The 17500-nt window shown below is 58.1% G+C and overlaps 1 long non-coding RNA gene across 1 annotated transcript; it reads right to left on the bottom strand.

Annotated features, from left to right (window-relative positions):
* Positions 1 to 12921: 12921 nt before the first annotated feature.
* On the bottom strand, positions 12922 to 13286 carry LOC123627576. The gene is made up of 2 exons (XR_006731368.1): positions 13245 to 13286; positions 12922 to 12976 (listed from the first exon to the last, which is right to left on the bottom strand). It is a non-coding gene; the product is annotated as an uncharacterized LOC123627576 (long non-coding RNA).
* Between the last annotated feature and the right edge of the window lie 4214 nt (positions 13287 to 17500).

Raw genomic sequence — 17500 nt, 5'->3', positions numbered from 1 at the left:
GGCGGGCGGCGGCGGACCACCCACGGGAGGGGCCGCTACGGACAATCGTGGGGGAGCGATGCAACACCGGGGCACGGACAACCCCCGGGATACGAAAGCCAGACGGGAGCGGACGACATGGCTCAGGGCGTGGGCGAGCGGGAGGGAGCCGTCGGGCACGGCATAAGGCGACGACGGGGGAAGGGGCCGCCGGGCGCCAGGAGGCCCGAGTGGGGGGGGGGACAAGCCTCAGACGACAGACCCACCGGGGCCAGGGCACGCACGGGATCTCACCGCCAGTGGCCTCCGCGCACAAGGGCGGTCCCGCGGGCACCTGGAACGACCGGCCGCGCCTTCGTCGAGCCCCCAAACACGCACGCACGCACCTCACAGGCCCCAGAGCCCGGCCCCGCCATCGCGGTCGCGGTCAGCTCCGGCCAAACGCTCTTCTTCCCGCGCACACGCGCGACCGTCCGCCCCCCAACGCCGTACGGCCCGCCACGCGGAGGCCCGCCGACCGTTCAAACGGGGGGCACGGCGCCGGGGGAACGCCGTCCACGGCCTTGGCGGCCAGGGCGACATCCCCCCCCTCGCGGCGAGGTCAGGTCCGGGCAGCGCAGTCGGGCGACCGCTCGTCGGGGGGCGGTCGGCAGCGGTGAGAGGAAGAGAGGGAGGAGCACCCTCGGTACAGGATGAGACGCCCCGCGAGGGTGAGGCACGAGGACCCGAGGGAGGCGAGACCTCCGCCGCGACCGGGCCACTGGGGAAACAACGCCACGGGATCCCACCGCCCCAAACTCGAGAGCGGTCCCGCAACGCGCCCGTGGCGCCGGCCGGCCCAAAAGCCTCCGGCAACCCCTCGACCCTCCCACGGGGCCACGGCCTCACCACCGGGGCCGTCCCAAGAGCGACCTCGGCCCTTCGGCCCTCAGCCCCCAACGCCGCCGCGCCTGATCCCATTCTCGTCCGTTCCCAATCCGGTCTCGCTCCGGGGAGCACCGCGCCCCCGTGGAACGACCCCCACACGTTGGCCGGGCGGTCCCCCCCAAGGCGCGGTCCACAGGCGCCAGCACGGGAGCACCCATCCATCCGCGGCCTGGCACGGGACCAGGTGGAGGACCGCACGCTCACAGGGGAGGGGGGGGCGTGAGACGGGCTCTACCGCCCCCATCCCCCAGCGCACACCGGGGCGACCCGCGGCCGCGGCACGCAGCGCACACACGCGGGCGCCCTTCACGGCTGGAACGCCGGCCCGGCCCGGCGTGACCCTCCCCCGGAGTTCAGAGGGGGGGAGGCGCGGACCACGTTAGGCGAAGAGTGGCACTCGGCCCCCACCGCGGGGGCCGGCGGACCGCTCCACCCCCACGGCGGGGGAGGAGGGAACTCTGCCCACGCACAACTGGCAGCCGCAGGGGCGGCGGCTGACGACGCTCAGAGAGGCGGCGGGGCTGGGGCGGAATCCGACAAACCCCAGAAGAGGACACGCCTCCGCAGATCGCTAGAGAAGACGCTTTCTCGCCGAAGGTGGATCTCGCCCCCGACACCCGGTCGCCCCCGTCAGGGCCCCGGGGCGGAGGCGCTCGGGCACGCCCCCCGGTGGGGGGGGGTGGGGGGGTCTGCGGTACAGGGTAAAACAAAAACGCACGGTTGGCAACTCCCGAGCGTTCACGGTCGGGGGCCCCTCTCGTCCAGAAACCACCTCGGCTTCGAGAGGAACACTCTCCCGTCGGTACGGGAGAGGGGTCACCGAGGCAGACCAGGCCCGGGGTAGAGGCCCCCCACCACGATCGCCCGCGCGACCCTGCGGCAACACCGCTCGCGCGCAGGGAGGGAAGGGCACGAGCCGCGCGCACGCCTCCGGCAGTCCGCCACGCACACATCGTGGGGACGCCGAGACAAACACCCCCCCCGCCCGCCCACGCGGCGCAGGGGGGGATGCCTCTTCAGCTTACCCGCCTCGACCCCCCCTTCATCAGCCCAAGCAAACTGCTCGGGAGGAGCGTACCCAACGCGGCGGACGCTGCAGCGGCCACCAGAGGGGGACGCCGGGAACGAGGACGACAACCACCACTCGGTTTTCGGGCACCTTGGGGAACGGCCCGGTGCGCTCCAGGGGCACCGCAAAAGGGCCACGCAAGACCCAGCAGCCGCGCGCCAAACGGGGCGCGCGCGACCGGGCGGGCGGGACGCCCCTCCCCATCCGTCGCGGGGAGGGGTGACCCCGGCCAGGCAACGGCCCACAAAGGGCGAGCGAGGGCTGCCCGCTGCGTCAACAACAGGACCCACGACCCCCCCCGCCCAACGCCAGGAGGCCGAGGGCGGGGCGAGCGAGGGCGGGCCGGATAGTCTCGCACCCGGCGCCTCCCACCCACCGCCCACAGGTGGGCGGTGGAGAGGCTAGGTGCCCGCGGGCAGAACGAGAAGAGCGGCCCCCATTCACCACGAATGGGCCCGTCCCTCGCCTGGCACGCGGCTTAAGGCCCGGGAGAGCGCGACGTCACCACATCGATCAGGCCCCGTAGGACGGGGGAAGGGTCGGGGAGGCCAGTCAGGCCAGCGAGGACAGCGATCAGAGGAGCCCGCTTCAGCCTCGCCGGCCCCCGTCTCCGGAGGAGGACGGCAGACAACCCAGACACGAAGACCGCCTGACACGCAACGGCACAGAAGCCAGCTGGGTAAGGGGGAGGATTGCCGCAAACGCCCCCCGGGGCGCCGTCCCTCGAGGGGCCAGAGACCAACCCAAGAGGGCGAGCAGCCCCGCCGGGACACTCCGACGCCCTAAGAGCCGGCGCGCGGGCCCAGGCGGTCGAGCTCAAAGGGAACACGGCAGGGCGCCGGGTCACCAGGAACCCGGAACCCTGTCGCCGTGCGGAGGCCCAACCCCTCCGGCGACAGTCACCGGAGGACAGCGTGTCAGCACTAACCTGGCGGCGGAAGATGACGATATGAGGTGATCAAAAACACGGTGCAGGGTGGCGGGGACCGAGCCACTTGACCACGCCTGCCCCTACGACACTCGACACGGCCACCTGTCCCCAGCAGGTGCCCAGGGCCAGCAGACGAGGGGCACTCAGGGACATCTGGTCGACCCCCAGGACCCGCGGACCACTCCCCCCGTGGCGTAGAGGGTCGGGGAGGCCCTCGCCGGGCACGCGCGCCACCCCGGCCCCCGCACGGGGACTCGTGGAGGAGAGAACATCGGGACGGGACCGCCGCGGCCCGACAGGGGTCGCCCTCGCCGGCCACCCGCGCCACCCGGGCGGGGCCCGGTCCCCGGTCCCCGGCCCCAGCACAGGGGGGACTCATGGAGGAGAAAACATCGGGACGGGACCGCTGCGGCCCGACAGGGGTCGCCCTCGCCGGCCACCCGCGCCGCCCAGGGCCCGGTCCGTGCCCCCAGAGTAGGACTCGGAAGAAGCCACGGACGACTGGGATCCCGCGAGGGACCCAGCCACCCGTGCCACTCACAGGGCTGTCCCTGCCTCTTGAGCGGGACCCAGGGAAAAGCGGCAGGAAAGGCGAGGCCGTGGGAGAGGGAGAGGGACAGGCATGCACGGGACGGCGGCCGTTCGCCGGACACCCTCCTCTCCCGTCCACGTGCGCCGTCTCCTTCCTGTCCCCGCGGGGCGGGGAGGGTCTTGCCAGAGCGGCCACAGCGTGCTGGTCGACCCGCCCGGGCAGCCCCGCCAGCCCCGCCAGCCCCGCCAGCCGCCTGGCCGGCTGAGCCCGGAAGCGCGGCGACAACGTCCTCCTACGACAGCCCTGCGGGCCCAAGCTTCGCCTCACAGACGTCCCAGCCGGCGTCCCGGCACGAGCCAGATGGCCCTGAGAAGGCTGCTTGCTTCCCGGAACCCAGCCTCCGTCACAGCGGGGACTGTCCCCTGCTTTGCCTGCCGCACCGAAGATTCAGAGGACAAGAGCCTTCTAGAAAAGCGGCCGCCAGGTGGAGCCCGACCACAACCGGCGCCAGCCACCAGAGGTCTGCTGCAAATCACGGGGCAACCCTCCGGAGCCCATCATTTCAGAGTCCAGAAGGTCCCCCGAGGGCATCAAACACAGTCCCCCCTACTCCCCACGGAAGCCATCGACAGAGGACGGGTCAGTCTAGGGCCACACCACCCTGAACGCGCCCGATCTCGCCTGATCGGGGAAGCTAGGCAGGCCCCAGCGTGGCTAGCACTGGGATCAAAGAAAGGATGGGTCGACCCGACCACCGAAATCGTCCACCAAACCCGTCTCTGCACAGACCACGACATAGCCGAGAGACAGACAGGCAGACCCAGAAAGAGGGAAAGAGAGAAAGGAAAAGAAGAGAGAGAGAAGAGACAGAGAAACGGAGAGAGAAAGTCAGAAAGAAGAAAACAGTGAATAAGAAAAGACAGGAAGCGGGGGGAGAAAGGAAAAGGAAAAGGAAGGAAGGGAAGGCGATAGGAAACACAGAAAGACAGAAGGAAAGAAGAAATAAGGAAAGAAAAGACAGGCAGAAAGAAAGAGAACGAGAGGACGGAAGGAAGGAAGGAGAAAGAAAGAGGGAAAGAAAGAAAAGAAGAGAAAAAGAAAGGAAATTAAAAGAGAAAAAGAAACAAGAATACGGAAAGAGGGAAAGAGAAAAAGATAGAGAGAAGGAAGGAGAGAGAGAGAGAGAGAGAGAGAGAGAGAGAAAGCAGAGAAAGACACAGAGAGAAAGAAGGAAGGAAGAACGGAAAGACAGAAAGAAGGAAGGAGAGAGAAAGGAGAGAATGAGAAAGAAGGAAGGTAGGAAAGCAGAAAGGGGGAAGAAAGATGGAAAAAAGAGAGACAGAAAGACAGGATAACAGGAGCAAGGAAGAAAGGAAAGAAAAATGGAAAGAAATGGAAGGAAGGAAGGAAGGAAGGAAGGAAGGAAGGAAAGACTCGGCCGGGCACGCTGGCTCACGCCTGTAATCCTAGCACTCTGGGAGGCCGGCGGATCGTTTGAGCTCAGGAGTTCGCGACCAGCCTGAGCAAGAGCGAGACTCCCGTCTCTACTAAAAAGAGAAAAAAAATTATACGGACAGCTAAACACACACACACACACACACACACACACACACGCACGCACGCACACACACACACACACACACACACACACACACACACACACACACACACACACACACACACCGGGTCATAACTCTGTAGTCCGCGTGAGTGAGGCCCGGACAGTGCTAGTAGCTTTCCAAGTGGTCAAAAAGAATGCACAATAACTGGACTGTGGCCCGTCTGGACGCTGTAAAGGCCCACTTGAAAACTTACGCTCGCTCGCTAGGTGACCGACGTCCGCTTGACCTGTGTCTGTAACTGGAAATATGTACCTTGCAGAGATAAAAACAAAGCAACTAACTTGTAACTAAGTGTTTAAACTTTCCAGCTGCCCGTTGTGCTTGCTTAACGCCTGAAAGAACGTTCCTTAATTGGTGCTATCTGTTTCTGTAAACCTGCTCACTTAAAGACTGTCACCGAAACGGGGCCCGAGGCTGGTCCCAGACCCCACAGCTGTGGAGTAGGTGGTATAATGTTGTTTCAACCGCCGCCGTGCCTAAAGGCACGTAGCCTAAAGTCACGTAGCTGTAGCTTAGGATAGTATGAAACCTTCCTGGTTTTTTTCGGCTCAGGGCCATTCTCTGTACCCGCACCCTAACAGGGCAGGGGGGTGGTCGCCGGTCAGCTAATAAAGACTCATGACTTGGCTCAATTCGGTCTCTAGGTGGTCCTGTCTCGCACTCCGTACCATAACAGACGCCCTATCGGTTCAACCCAGCTCTGAAGGAAAGAAATGCCGAGCGTTCCACTAGCTGGAGGAAGGCAGAACGCACCTCTGCCTTCCTCTGAGGGCACGTCTGAGTGAAGGGGTCTTTCCCCCTGCCCGCCACCCCAACCCCCTCATCCCGGACCATACCACACCCGGCCTCGGCCTCCTCGGCCCGCCCCACCGGGCCCCATCACGGCCTCTGGAGCCCGGGCTCTCTCTCCCGGCACTGCTCCCCGCCCCCACCCCGGGACCTGAGATCCAGGGCCTCTGACTCCCAGGCCTCCCAGCTGTCTTGACTTACAGACTCAGTGTCTGCTCTGCCGGAGGGACCTCTTGCTGCGGGGCTTCTCGGGCTGACCCTCCGGGACCCAGGTGGCTCTCGGTGGCTGCATCTGAGGCCGAGCCATCCTGGCCTCGGCCACCCGTCTAACGGGCGCCCCCCCATCCGCGTGGCCACCCGCGTCAGGTTTCGGTGCTGTAGTGCCACCCTGCCTCCCTTCCGGGGGGAATCCCACGCTGCCGTGGGCCCATTATGACCAAGAAGCTGCACCTGTGGGTCTGCCCCGTTTCCCCCCCCTCCACACACACACACACGTCACCCCCCAGTCCCCCCACAGTGGTTAGGAAGAAGGCAAAACTTCCTGGTACAAGGGTTGAACTGAAGGGGCGAGTGAGTGGCCACCTGGCAGGGGCATCCCATCAGATGGCTGAAGAAGTCAGACGCCGCCGAGTGCAGAAATGTCACGGAACTTGGGGTGCCACTGCCCTGCTGAGATAGGGCCGGGGCAGGCTTTAAAAGGCTAAAATTCTCCCTGCCTTTGGTACGTTGATACAGAACCCACGGTCCTTTCTAATTTTTGATTCCCGGAGAGGCAGGAAGTATTCCGAACGGCCACGCCATGGCTTTTCTAAATTGCCCACAAGGCCTTCTCCGACCCAGCGGGACAGGGCTTTGCTTTGGTGTTACATCGTGGTAAAAGAGACATCTCACAGCAGTGACCGTGTCCATCGACTTCGTCGGCGCGCTCAGGCTCGCAGTCCCACTTTTCAGACAAGCCTGGATGGCTACTCCGAGTCACTCTTTGCCAAAGGCCAGCCACTCCCCCCCCCCCCCCCGCCTCGCATCTCCCATTTGGCCACCGCAACCCTTCATCCCCGTGAAGTGTGCTCCTGTCTGTACACCTACTCCGTCGGCGGGTGGGGGGGAGGGGGCCGGAGCAGGCCCACCACCTTGAGTGTGTGGAACAGGGCTGAGGATTTCCTAAGGGAAGAAAGAGGGTGGGGAGAGCGAGAGAGCTGCTCCTCCTCCTCCTCCTCCTCCTCCTCCTCGTGAAACTCGCAGATGATTGAGGATAAACAGGCCTGCACGGGAGGGAGGGAGGGAGGGAGGGTGCCGAGTCTGCACCACAGAAAATGGCCTTGTGGGGGGGGGGGGCGGGGCGGGGAAGAGGGCAGAAAGCTTTTCCGTCTTTTTAAAACTTCCCCCAGGCTTTTGGGAACTTACAGCCTGGCCTGCATCCCTGAGGCACGTTAACTCTTTGGTTATAACTCCAGGTGGCCCCCCAGGGTGGGCGGCCCACGGAGTCCACAGGCTTTCTTCTCAGCAGAGACGGGGGGGGGGGGGGGGGGGCCACGGGACGATTAGAACGGTTAACTGCAGTAATTGCCTGAAGCTGAGAACCAACCCTCCCTCCTTTAAAACCTCTGTATTTCTGCCTAGGCCTATGTTCAGGAAATTTGGGGGTTTGAGACTGAGAAGCTCTACCCTATTTATTTCCTCCTCTGCCAGCAAAGTAGACTCTCTCTTTCCTTACTCCTCATACCGCTTGTCCTCGTTATTCGGCCTCGTGGACAAGCGGCTGAGCTTTTCGGTAGCCAGTCCACACCCCAGGGTGGAGGGGTCCAGTCCACCCCGGTCCAGACCTGGGCCCTTCCTGCCTCCTTCCCAAGAGGATCTGCTTGGCAGCCCAGCCCCCTCGGACTGGGCCACAAGGAGGACACAAAGTGAGGACCCAGCCCCCCACGGTAGTGGCGGTGGCAGTTCTCCAAGGGTTCGGGGCTTTGGCTGACGCAGGAGACGGAGGGGGACTGATTTCTTTAGCGCCCACCCCGCCCCCAAGTGACCGACCTACGCTCCCTCCCCTCCCCCGTGCGCCGGGCCGCGGCCCCGAGGCAGGCCGGGAAGCGGCAGCTCGCGGGGCGGGGTCGCGGCTGAAAGCGGTTCCGCCCGCGAGAAGTCCGAGGCGGCTACGTGCGAACGCGCACGCGCACGCGCACGCGCAGTCAGCGCGTTGAGTCGGGGCGGGGGCGGGGGCGGGGGCGGGGGCGGGGGCGTGGCAAACGGCGGAAGGGCCCCGCCGGGGGCACGGCCACCTGTGCGGCCGGCCGGGCTAGGGGGTTTCCTCTTGGGTCGGGAGCTCGTTCCCCGCCCCCAGGCCGCAGGCAATCTCGAGGGGGCAGAAGCACGACTGGCTGGGCACCTCCTCGGGCGAAGCGGTCGCGGTGGCTGGGTGACGTGGGGCCGAGACGAGTCTCGTTCTGGGAGCGGCACCTCCCCCACGCGCCTCTCCTCTTGGGCCTTTCCGCCCGGGCTCCGGCCCCAGGGGAGGGGAGGAGTGGGGGCAGGGAGACGACCTCAGGGAGGGGCCGGACCAACCGAAGGAAAGCTGTTCGTGAACTCGTGTATCTTTCCCAGGGAAACACCATTTCTGGAGTGTATGAACTAAAATAAAATCTTAAGCCGCCCTCCGCCCGCCACCGCCTGCGTCAGACCCGTCCCGTGGTTGGCCCAGGGAACCCTAGAAAAACCTTTAAACCTGAGCTGCTGCCCTCAAGGACAGGGGAGGTCAGACACCCCTCCCTGATGGAGTCAGTTTTTGTCACAATGAGATACTGAATGCCCGACGGGCCTAAGGCCGGGCAAGACCAAGCTTAACGCATGCATATCTAGCAGGCCAACCGTTTACTGAACTACAGAGCACTTGAGTTTGGGGTAAACTGTCCCAGTGGCTTGTCTGTGATTAGCAGACATCCTTGTCTTAACTGAAAACGTGATGCAAAGCCTTTAGGCAGAGGTTCATTTATGTCATCGATTGCAAATCAAAGAATCTTTAAACCCAGCTGCAAACCCGTAAACACCGCGCCCCCCCCCTCCCCAACTGCCAGATGTCCTGCCTTTGGAGGCCAGACCGATGTACCCCTTCCGTGTATCGATTTGTGATTTTTACATGTAATTCCTGTCTCCCTAAAATGTAGGAAGCCAAACCGTAACCCGCCCCGCCGCCACGGGTCCGCTCGCTCGAGGCTTCTTGGGTGTAGCTCTCTGGGCCACGATCACGGACGTTGGGCTCGGAATAAAACTCTCTAAATTATTTTGCAGTGCAGTGATTCGGGGTTCTTTTCCATCGACGAGTCCATCGTGTTCACATTATTTTAGCCGTGGGAGCTTTTTCTTTTATAGTATGTCTGATCCCGATCGCTAGCCAGGTATTCATTGGTAATTTTGGTTGGCGGTGGTGCTCAAGCTTGTCTTCGTACATCCCAAATTGGCGTAAGCCACCGTGAATCTGTTTTACACCTTCCAAGAGCTAGCGCTTATTGCCGTATCATAACCAGGGCTCTCACGGCAATTTTTCCTTCTTTTTTTTCTTTTTTTCTTTTGACAGGCTCTCACTCTGTTTCCCACACTAAAGTGCAGTAGCATCATCGTTGCTCACTGCAACTTCAGACTCCTGGCCTCAAGCGAGCCTTTCGCCTAGGCTTCCCAAAGTGCTAGGATGGAGTTTTATTTTTCTCTGTGACACCCTGGGAGGAAATATCTTTTAGGGTCACGGGGTCAGAAATTTAGATCTCTTCTTTGAACTCATGGTAGGGGCTAATTGGGATTTTCAGTGGGTACACATAGGCCACTTGTAATTTCACCAGTACTCCCCATTGCTTGTCATCTATTCAGGCGGTGAACTCTTATCTCTTTCCCTATCATCTACTGTGCAAACGGGTTGGCCACAAGGATAATTTGAATATCAGATTCAGAGCACAAATAATTAAGGTCCTGTAGCGTTAATAAGTAAAAGGGGCCACATACAAACCTGTGGAAGTCTGTGTCCATTCTTTTTTTTTTTTTTTTTTTTTTTTCCCCCGAGACAGAGTCTCACTCTGTTGCCCGGGCTACAGTGAGTGCCGTGGTGTCAGCCTACCTCACAGCAACCTCAGACTCCTGGGCTCAGTCGATCCTCCTGCCTCAGCCTCCCGAGGAGCTGGGACTACAGGCATGCGCCACCATGCCCGGCTATTTTTTCCTATCTATTTTTAGTTGTCTGACTAATTTCCTCCTATATTTTTAGTAGAGATGGGGGGGGGGGGGTGTCTCACTCTTGCTCGGGCTGGTCTCGAACTCCTGACCTTGAGCGATCCTCCCACCTCGGCCTCCCAGAGTGCTAGGTTTACAGGCCTGCCTGAGGCAACGCGCCCGGCCTGTGTCCATTCTTTAATGTTGTGTGTCGCTCAGTTATGAAAAGGCAAGGGAACATAAAATCCGAGTTTTAGGGATAACTTACAGGCTCGGTATTCTTCCCCCCCACCCCCCACCCCACCCCCGGCATCCTCTAAGCCTATGTGAATATCAAGGAGGGTAAAAAAAACCCAGTGTTCTCAGTTCAGGGCCCGACATCTGTGTCCAGAGTAAAAATTGAGCGTCCTATTACACCTTTATTTCCCTTTGGTCTGCTAAGGCCCAACTCGGCAAAGAGGTCACCGTTTATTCTCTTTGCTAAAATCACACGTGCCCTAGTCTGTCTGCTTTGTCTCCTTTAGGGATAATCATCCAAACTTACCCGGGCCCCTCACAGCCTCATGACAATAGGCCTCCTTGGTTTACTGAAATAGAAAATACCGGCTCATCAGCAATGTTTGATCGGTTGCTTCAGAAACAAACGTTGCTCTGCTTTCTTTACTATGTTTTTTTTTTTTTTTTTTTTTTTTTTTCCTTCTTTCTTCCATCAGACCCAATCCGATATAGGTGGGAGAGAAGGTAACCGGAGCCTCTTGAAAAACCGAAGTGAACCAAAGCGAGCTCACAGATTCAGATAGAAATCAGGAGGAAGAAAAATTGGGAGATAACATAGATTTTTCTGTCCAGCGGGTGTTCTCTCACTTAAATTTTACCAGAAGCGTTAGGTAGGGTGAGGATAATTGTGACAAACAGTGTTCTCCTTGGACAGATAAGGAGGAGGCAGGCTCAGAGTGACGAGTAACCGGGGCCCAAATATATCGCTAATGAGCATCATAGTGTGTTCCCGGGTTACACTGTTTTGTGAGGCTCAAAAGGTTTGGGGTGCGCGTGCGCGGGCATCCGTGTGCGTCCGCCATCCTAGGTGTTCCAGTAAAACCGATGTAAGGTAGGATTTCCCATACCTTCGATGATTTCATGTCCTGCAGGAACATAATGTTCCGGGATCAGGTTTTTATTCTGCCTTCTGTGCCTCATGCTCAACATGCCTGTGGCTTTACAGCCGAGACTTGCTCAGGAGGAGCCTATTCTCATCTTCTGGGAGGTTCTACTAATCTTTAAAAGACAAGGACGTAGGAAGATGATCCTATAACAACGACTGTGACCACGATGACAGGCTTACCGCTTGCCACGCGAGCTTCTGTGTGCTTTGCCTGCATTCGCTTTTTCACTCTGCACCATATCCCTGTGGGGTAGGCACCATTATTTCCCCATTTGCAGATGAAGAGGCTGAGGCACAAGGGGATCTATGACTCCCCGAGTTACCGGAAACGGAGTGTCATCCAGGTAGCCGGTCCAGGCCCCCTGGGTCTGCAGCCACTCTGCCGTGCTGATTCTGAGCCTGACCATTTCGTCACCGGTGGCTCCCTGAGAACCTTGACTCGGCCCCCTTCCTCGGTTGAGTTGGGAAACGTATCCATGTGTGTGTTATTTCTCTCCCTCCCTCTCCCTCCTCCCCCGCCTCCGTTTTAGTTTTTATTTATTTATTTATTTATTTATTTATTTATTTGTTTGTTTGTTTGTTTGTTTGTTTGTTTGTTTGTTTTGAAAAGTGCATAGAACGATGAAAGCTTTAAAAGTAGGAAAAACCTTACAGAATAAATAAGGACACAAAGAAAGAAGACATCCAGGCCGGGCGCGGTGGCTCACGCCTGTCATCCTAGCACTCTGGGAGGCCGAGGCGGGCGGATCGTTTGAGCTCAGGAGTTCGAGACCAGCCTGAGCAAGAGCGAGACCCCGTCTCTACTAAAAATAGAAAGAAATTATCTGGCCAACTGAAAATATATATACATAAAAATTAGCCGGGCATGGTGGCGCATGTCTGTAGTCCCAGCTACTCGGGAGGCTGAGGCAGTAGGATCGCTTAAGCCCAGGAGTGTGAGGTTGCTGTGAGCTAGCTAGGCTGACGCCACGGCACTCACTCTAGCCCGGGCAATAAAGTGAGACTCTGTCTCAAAAAAAAAAAAAAAGAAAGAAAGAAAGAAGACATCTGTGTACGACAGTGCAATGTGTTTGTGTTTTAAGTCGTGGTGTTACAAAAGAGTCCAAAAGGTTAAAAAAGAAAAAAAAAAAAAAAAAAAAGGAAAGGAAAGAAAAGGAAAAGGAAAAGGAAAAAAAAAAAAAAAACAACGTGGGAAAGTTTATGAAGTGAAAACACTTACAGTAAGCTAAGGTTAATGTATGACTGAAGAAAGAAATTTCTGAAGGTAAATGTCGTGTGTGGCCTAAGCGTCCGGGGTTTATAAAAAGCTACGGTAACGTCCTAGGCCTTCACATTCACTCACCACTCACCGCTAACTCACAGACTCACCCAGAGCGACCTCCCGCCCGCCCTGCGAGCTCCATTCACCGCGAGTGCCCTGGCCGGGTAGGTGTCCCACTGCACAAAAACCTATCAGACCGCGTTTCTTCCACTATTATAAGTAGTCGTACATTCTTTTAGGACCGTAGCCGTAGGGTACACCTCCAGGCATAGTTACAGGGTGGGAGAGGAGGGAAGAGGCCATTCTTCACGTATCGTTGGGTAGCACGGGGGCAGGGGAGGCAGTTTCCTCCTGCTCCTCCTCGTCCCCCTTCTCCCTTGTTTTGCTTCTTCCTTGTTTTCTCTTTGTTCCTCTCCCAGTTCCCCCTTCCATCGTCTTGACGGATTTGGATGAGACGTAGACATTTTCCATGTCAGGCTTTACTCATACCGAGGGAGTAGGAGAAAAGTAAGCCGCCTACCATGACACAAGGGAACGGAAGTTTGTGAGCCGTTGACTGCTGTGGCATTCTGACACTTGGTGTTTTTCAGGACATTCTATATTTCTGCTATCCCACTAGAATGTATCCCCTTGATCACTACCGTGTACCCCCATCCCAGCTTTTTCGTGAGCCACCCTCAACGGCCGTGACAATGTGGTGCGGGGACTCCCCTCCGTCTGGTGCCTCACACTCGCACATTTGGGGTTTCGTATCAGGATAGCAAAGTGATCGCCTTTCAATAACCTGGCTGGCCACGGTGGCTCATGCCTGTGACCCCAGCAACTTGGGAGGCAGAGACGGGAGCATGACTTGAGCCCAGCAGCCGGAGACCAGCCTGGGTAACACGATGAGACCTCGTCTCTACCAAGAAAATATAAAAAAAGAAAAATTATGCCGGGTGTGGCAGCACAGCATTTGCCTAGAGTCCCAGCTACTCAGAAGGCCGAGGCAGAGAGGATCACTTGAGCCCTGGATTTGGAGCTTGCCGTGAGCTACAATCAGGCCAAGGCGGCCTGGCTGGGAGAGGACAGAGTGAAAGGAATCCTGTCTCAAAAAAAAAAAAAAAAAAAGGAAAAGAAAAAAAAGAAAAAAGAAAAGAGGAAAGAAAGTAAAAACAAAACAAGACCGATAAGACAGCTTAGAAGTCTCGGTGTTACCGAAAGCTGGGCCACTTGCCCACGAGGCCAAATAAGGAGGACAAGCCGTGTGACGAGGAAGGAAAGAGAGAGTCTATTTTGCCGGTAAAGGAGGAAATAAGGTAGACCTTCCCATCTCAAGCCCCCAGATTTCCCGAACATAGGGCTAGGCAGAAATAGAGAGCTTTTAAAGGGCGCGCGGGGGGGTGGGTGGGTGGGAGCCTGTGGTCCTCAGCTTTAGCAACGATTGCGGTTAATGATTTCAATCGTCCAGGCTCTGCCAAAAACAAAGCCTGTGAACTCTGTGAACTCTGCCGGCCGCCCACCTGGGGGGCAGGGGACCACTTGGGAGTTTTAAGAAAAGATTTAACCTGCCTTGGGGACGTAGGCCAGACGACGAGTTCCCAAAAGTTGGTGGGGGGGGGGGGGGAGGAGAGGGTAAAAGGACAGAACATCTTTCCGTCCTTTTTTGGTTTCTTCTTTTTTCCCCCCTAGGTACCAAAAGATAGGAGCCCGATGCCGAAAAGAAATAGGTAAGGGCGCCCACGTGCACACGCAGAGATATACCATCGAATACGTCGTGTTGACAGTGTTTCTGAGTCGGGGAAACCGGAAGATGATGGGGAAGTATCACGAGCAACTTCGTATTTCTCCCAGGACGGGAAAATGGACCCGAAGAGAAAAATGCATCGCTCTCGGCGTAGGATAAAAAGCTACATCTTGTTATATAATATGAGGCATTCTGTGCTTTAAATTTTTATCCGAGATGATATTCAGTAAGCCTAAAAAACAAGATAAAACGGAAACAAACAAAAGGGCAAACAACAACAACAACAACAACAACAACAACAAAAGAACTACGGGCAGAGGCCTATGGTCCCGGGAGGAGGGAGGGAGCGGGAGGAGGGGCGCCTCCCGCAGACAACAGGGCGGGTGGGCGGAGACCCGCCAGAGGCTAGGGCTGCCTCGGGCGGGGCCCAGAGCTGCGGGCCCAGGAAGAAGAGAGTGGGACCGGACCGTGCTCTACTCCCCGCGGCTGATCCGAACCACGCCCCGCCCTCCACCCACCCACACACACACACACACACACACACACACACACACACACACACACACCACACAAAACCCCCACCCCACCCCCACCCCCGCCCGGGGAGTCAGCTCTTAAACTCCCAACGTCACCTGACTTTCCCCGATCCCGATCCCGATGGCTGATCAAAGTGGCCGCTAGGTGACACCCGACAACCGGTGCCAGTGTCAGCCTGAAAAGAAGGGACCCTATGACGGGGGTGGGGAGGGGTGGGGGTGGGGCGCACAGTGGGCGGCCCGGCCAGCTCCCCTTCCTCCTTGGAGCGGATCGGATCATCTGGAACTTGGAACTTTATCCCGAGAGGAGAGAGTGACACTGGGTGTGTGCTAGAAGCCGGAGGGTTGGGACAGGGACCTACCCGAGAGAGAAGTAGAGTACAGGGAGTTTCAGAGTTGACCCACTCACGATCTCAAGGCCCGGTCAGTACAAGCGTGGCAATATCTGTCACTGTGGAATGAACACTTGGTACCAAAGACCTTTGTCTCTGCTGGCCCCCTGTGCCCAGGGGGGCACGTGGCCAGAATCTGACATCCTAAATGTCTTCTTAGAAAGAATTTGGGGGTGGGGGCGGGGGCGGGGGCGAGGGCGAGAGACAGAAAAAGAAAAGAAAGGGGCAAGAAACGGCTGCCACAAAACTATCAGAACAGATAAGCGATCGATGGGGCCTATCCGGTGACGTTCTTTCCCTACCCAGAGACCGACTTAACATAGCTGGTGTCACTGCAGTCGGGCCACGTTCCGGTGGACACGGAGAGTCGAGGGAGAGCCGGGGATAGACTCTCACGCTCCGCACCGTCTCTCGTGGCAGCGGGAAGGCGGAGGGTGGCTGAGGGTTCTATGCTCCTTTATCACACACCGTCAGGTCAGGTAAAATGGCGGACAGATTTCCAATGTTTCGAGAAAGGAAGAGCACTCACTCGTGCAGGCCATCTACGTGTACGTGGGAGAGTGTCCCCGAGAGTGGCTTTAAGAGCCGGGATGTGCCTAGGCCGAGAAGGTACACGGTCCCGAGTGGGAACGGTCCGTCCCATAGAGTCAGTCGGTAGGAGGCCACCTGTCGAGATGGAACTCCCCCCCCCCACCGCCACCGTCTTCCCCTTCCGCTCCCCCCCACCCCCGCACCCGCACCCGCACCCCAGAGCGCACAGACTCAGAACGGAGTCACTGGGTGCCAGTGCCCCGCCCGGGTGCTGCATCATTCAACCGAACTGGGAAACAGGTGGGCTTTCGGACCCTCGGGAGGGAGCTTCACGGCGGGCGGACAGATCAGAAGGGGCCCGGCTCCCTTGAGTGGGCAGGCTGGGGACGGTCGGTGGGGACCCTTGAGGCAACGTCGGGGACATCTATGTGGCGGTCCGAAGCTAGCGTCTGAGAAATCGTCCCGAAAGAATGATGGCGTACACAGATCCCCTCCGTCCAAGAAGCGAGCTTCATTTCTAGAGGAGGGCCACCCACGCGGGGGAACCGTAGGCTTCCCGTAGACATTCTCTTCAAAAGGGTATTCACTCGGTGGAGTGAAAATCCGAAGATCGCTGTCTTCTGACACAGCTGCAGAGAAAAGACGGCACCCAAATCAATGAAACACACACCTCCTCCCATCTGAACGAGCGCTCCGGACGGTCACGTAGGGAGAGCGACGGGCTCTCTCCCCACCCTGTGGTCTTCTACCTTTTGTTGCGGTTTTTTCCTTCAGTGGATAGAGGAAGAGACACGGGGGGGGGGGGGAGGGTCGCAGCCGGCCCGCGAGTGGGTTTATTATCCTCTGCGAGTACCAACACACGCCACCACCTAAGTGAAGGAACACGCCCGCGTCCCATGTCATGTGGCTCAATGCCTGGCAGATACTAGTCTTTGCAGACGTCTTCGTGACCGACAGGACGTCGCCTTAGACACGGACACATCTTGTTCCCCCCCCCCCCCCGAGGCTATAGGCGATTCTGTACCTCCTCGGGGTCAGGGCACGGTCTGCCTAGGCACCTACAACACGTGATGGCTCCGCCATGAGAACGAACTCCCGTGGCACGGGGGTGGGTGGGGGGGTCGGGTGCTGAAGGATTCGGCTGAGTGAAGGAACGTCACGGGATTCAGAGTGCCATCGGTGGGCTTGAGAGGCGAGCAGGGCAGGCTTTGAAAGGCTAAAATTCTCCCTGCCTTCCGTCTGTTAATACAGAACGTACAGGCCGGGCGCGGTGGCTCACGCCTGTCATCCTAGCACTCTGGGAGGCCGAGGCGGGAGGATCGCTCAAGGTCAGGAGTTCGAGACCAGCCTCAGCGAGAGCGAGACCCGCGCCTCTACTAAAAATAGAAAGAAATTATATGGACATCTAAAAATATATACAGAGAAAACTTAGCCCGGCACGGTGGCGCATGCCTGCAGTCCCAGCTGCTCGGGAGGCTGACGTAGGAGGATCGACTGAGCCCAGGATTCTGAGGTTGCTGTGAGCTAGGCTGACGCCACGGCACTCTAGTCTGGGCAACAGAGTGAGACTCTGTCTGTCTAAAAAAAAAAAAAAAAAAAAAAAAAAATATATATATATATATATATATATATATATATATATACATATATATACATATATATATACATATATATATATACATATATATATATATATTTATCTGTGTGTCTGTGTGTCGGTGTATACGTATACACACACACACACACACACACACACACACACACACACATATATAAAATTAGCCGGGCATGCTGGCGCATGTCTGTAGTCCCAGCTACTCGGGAGGCTGAGACAGTAGGATCGCTGAAGCCCAGG

Source organism: Lemur catta, chromosome 25, assembly GCF_020740605.2.
Source record: "Lemur catta isolate mLemCat1 chromosome 25, mLemCat1.pri, whole genome shotgun sequence".
Classification (NCBI taxonomy): Eukaryota; Metazoa; Chordata; class Mammalia; order Primates; family Lemuridae; genus Lemur; species Lemur catta.
The sequence above is the reverse complement of the archived record's forward strand: the minus strand, read 5'-3'. Positions and strand labels throughout refer to the sequence as shown.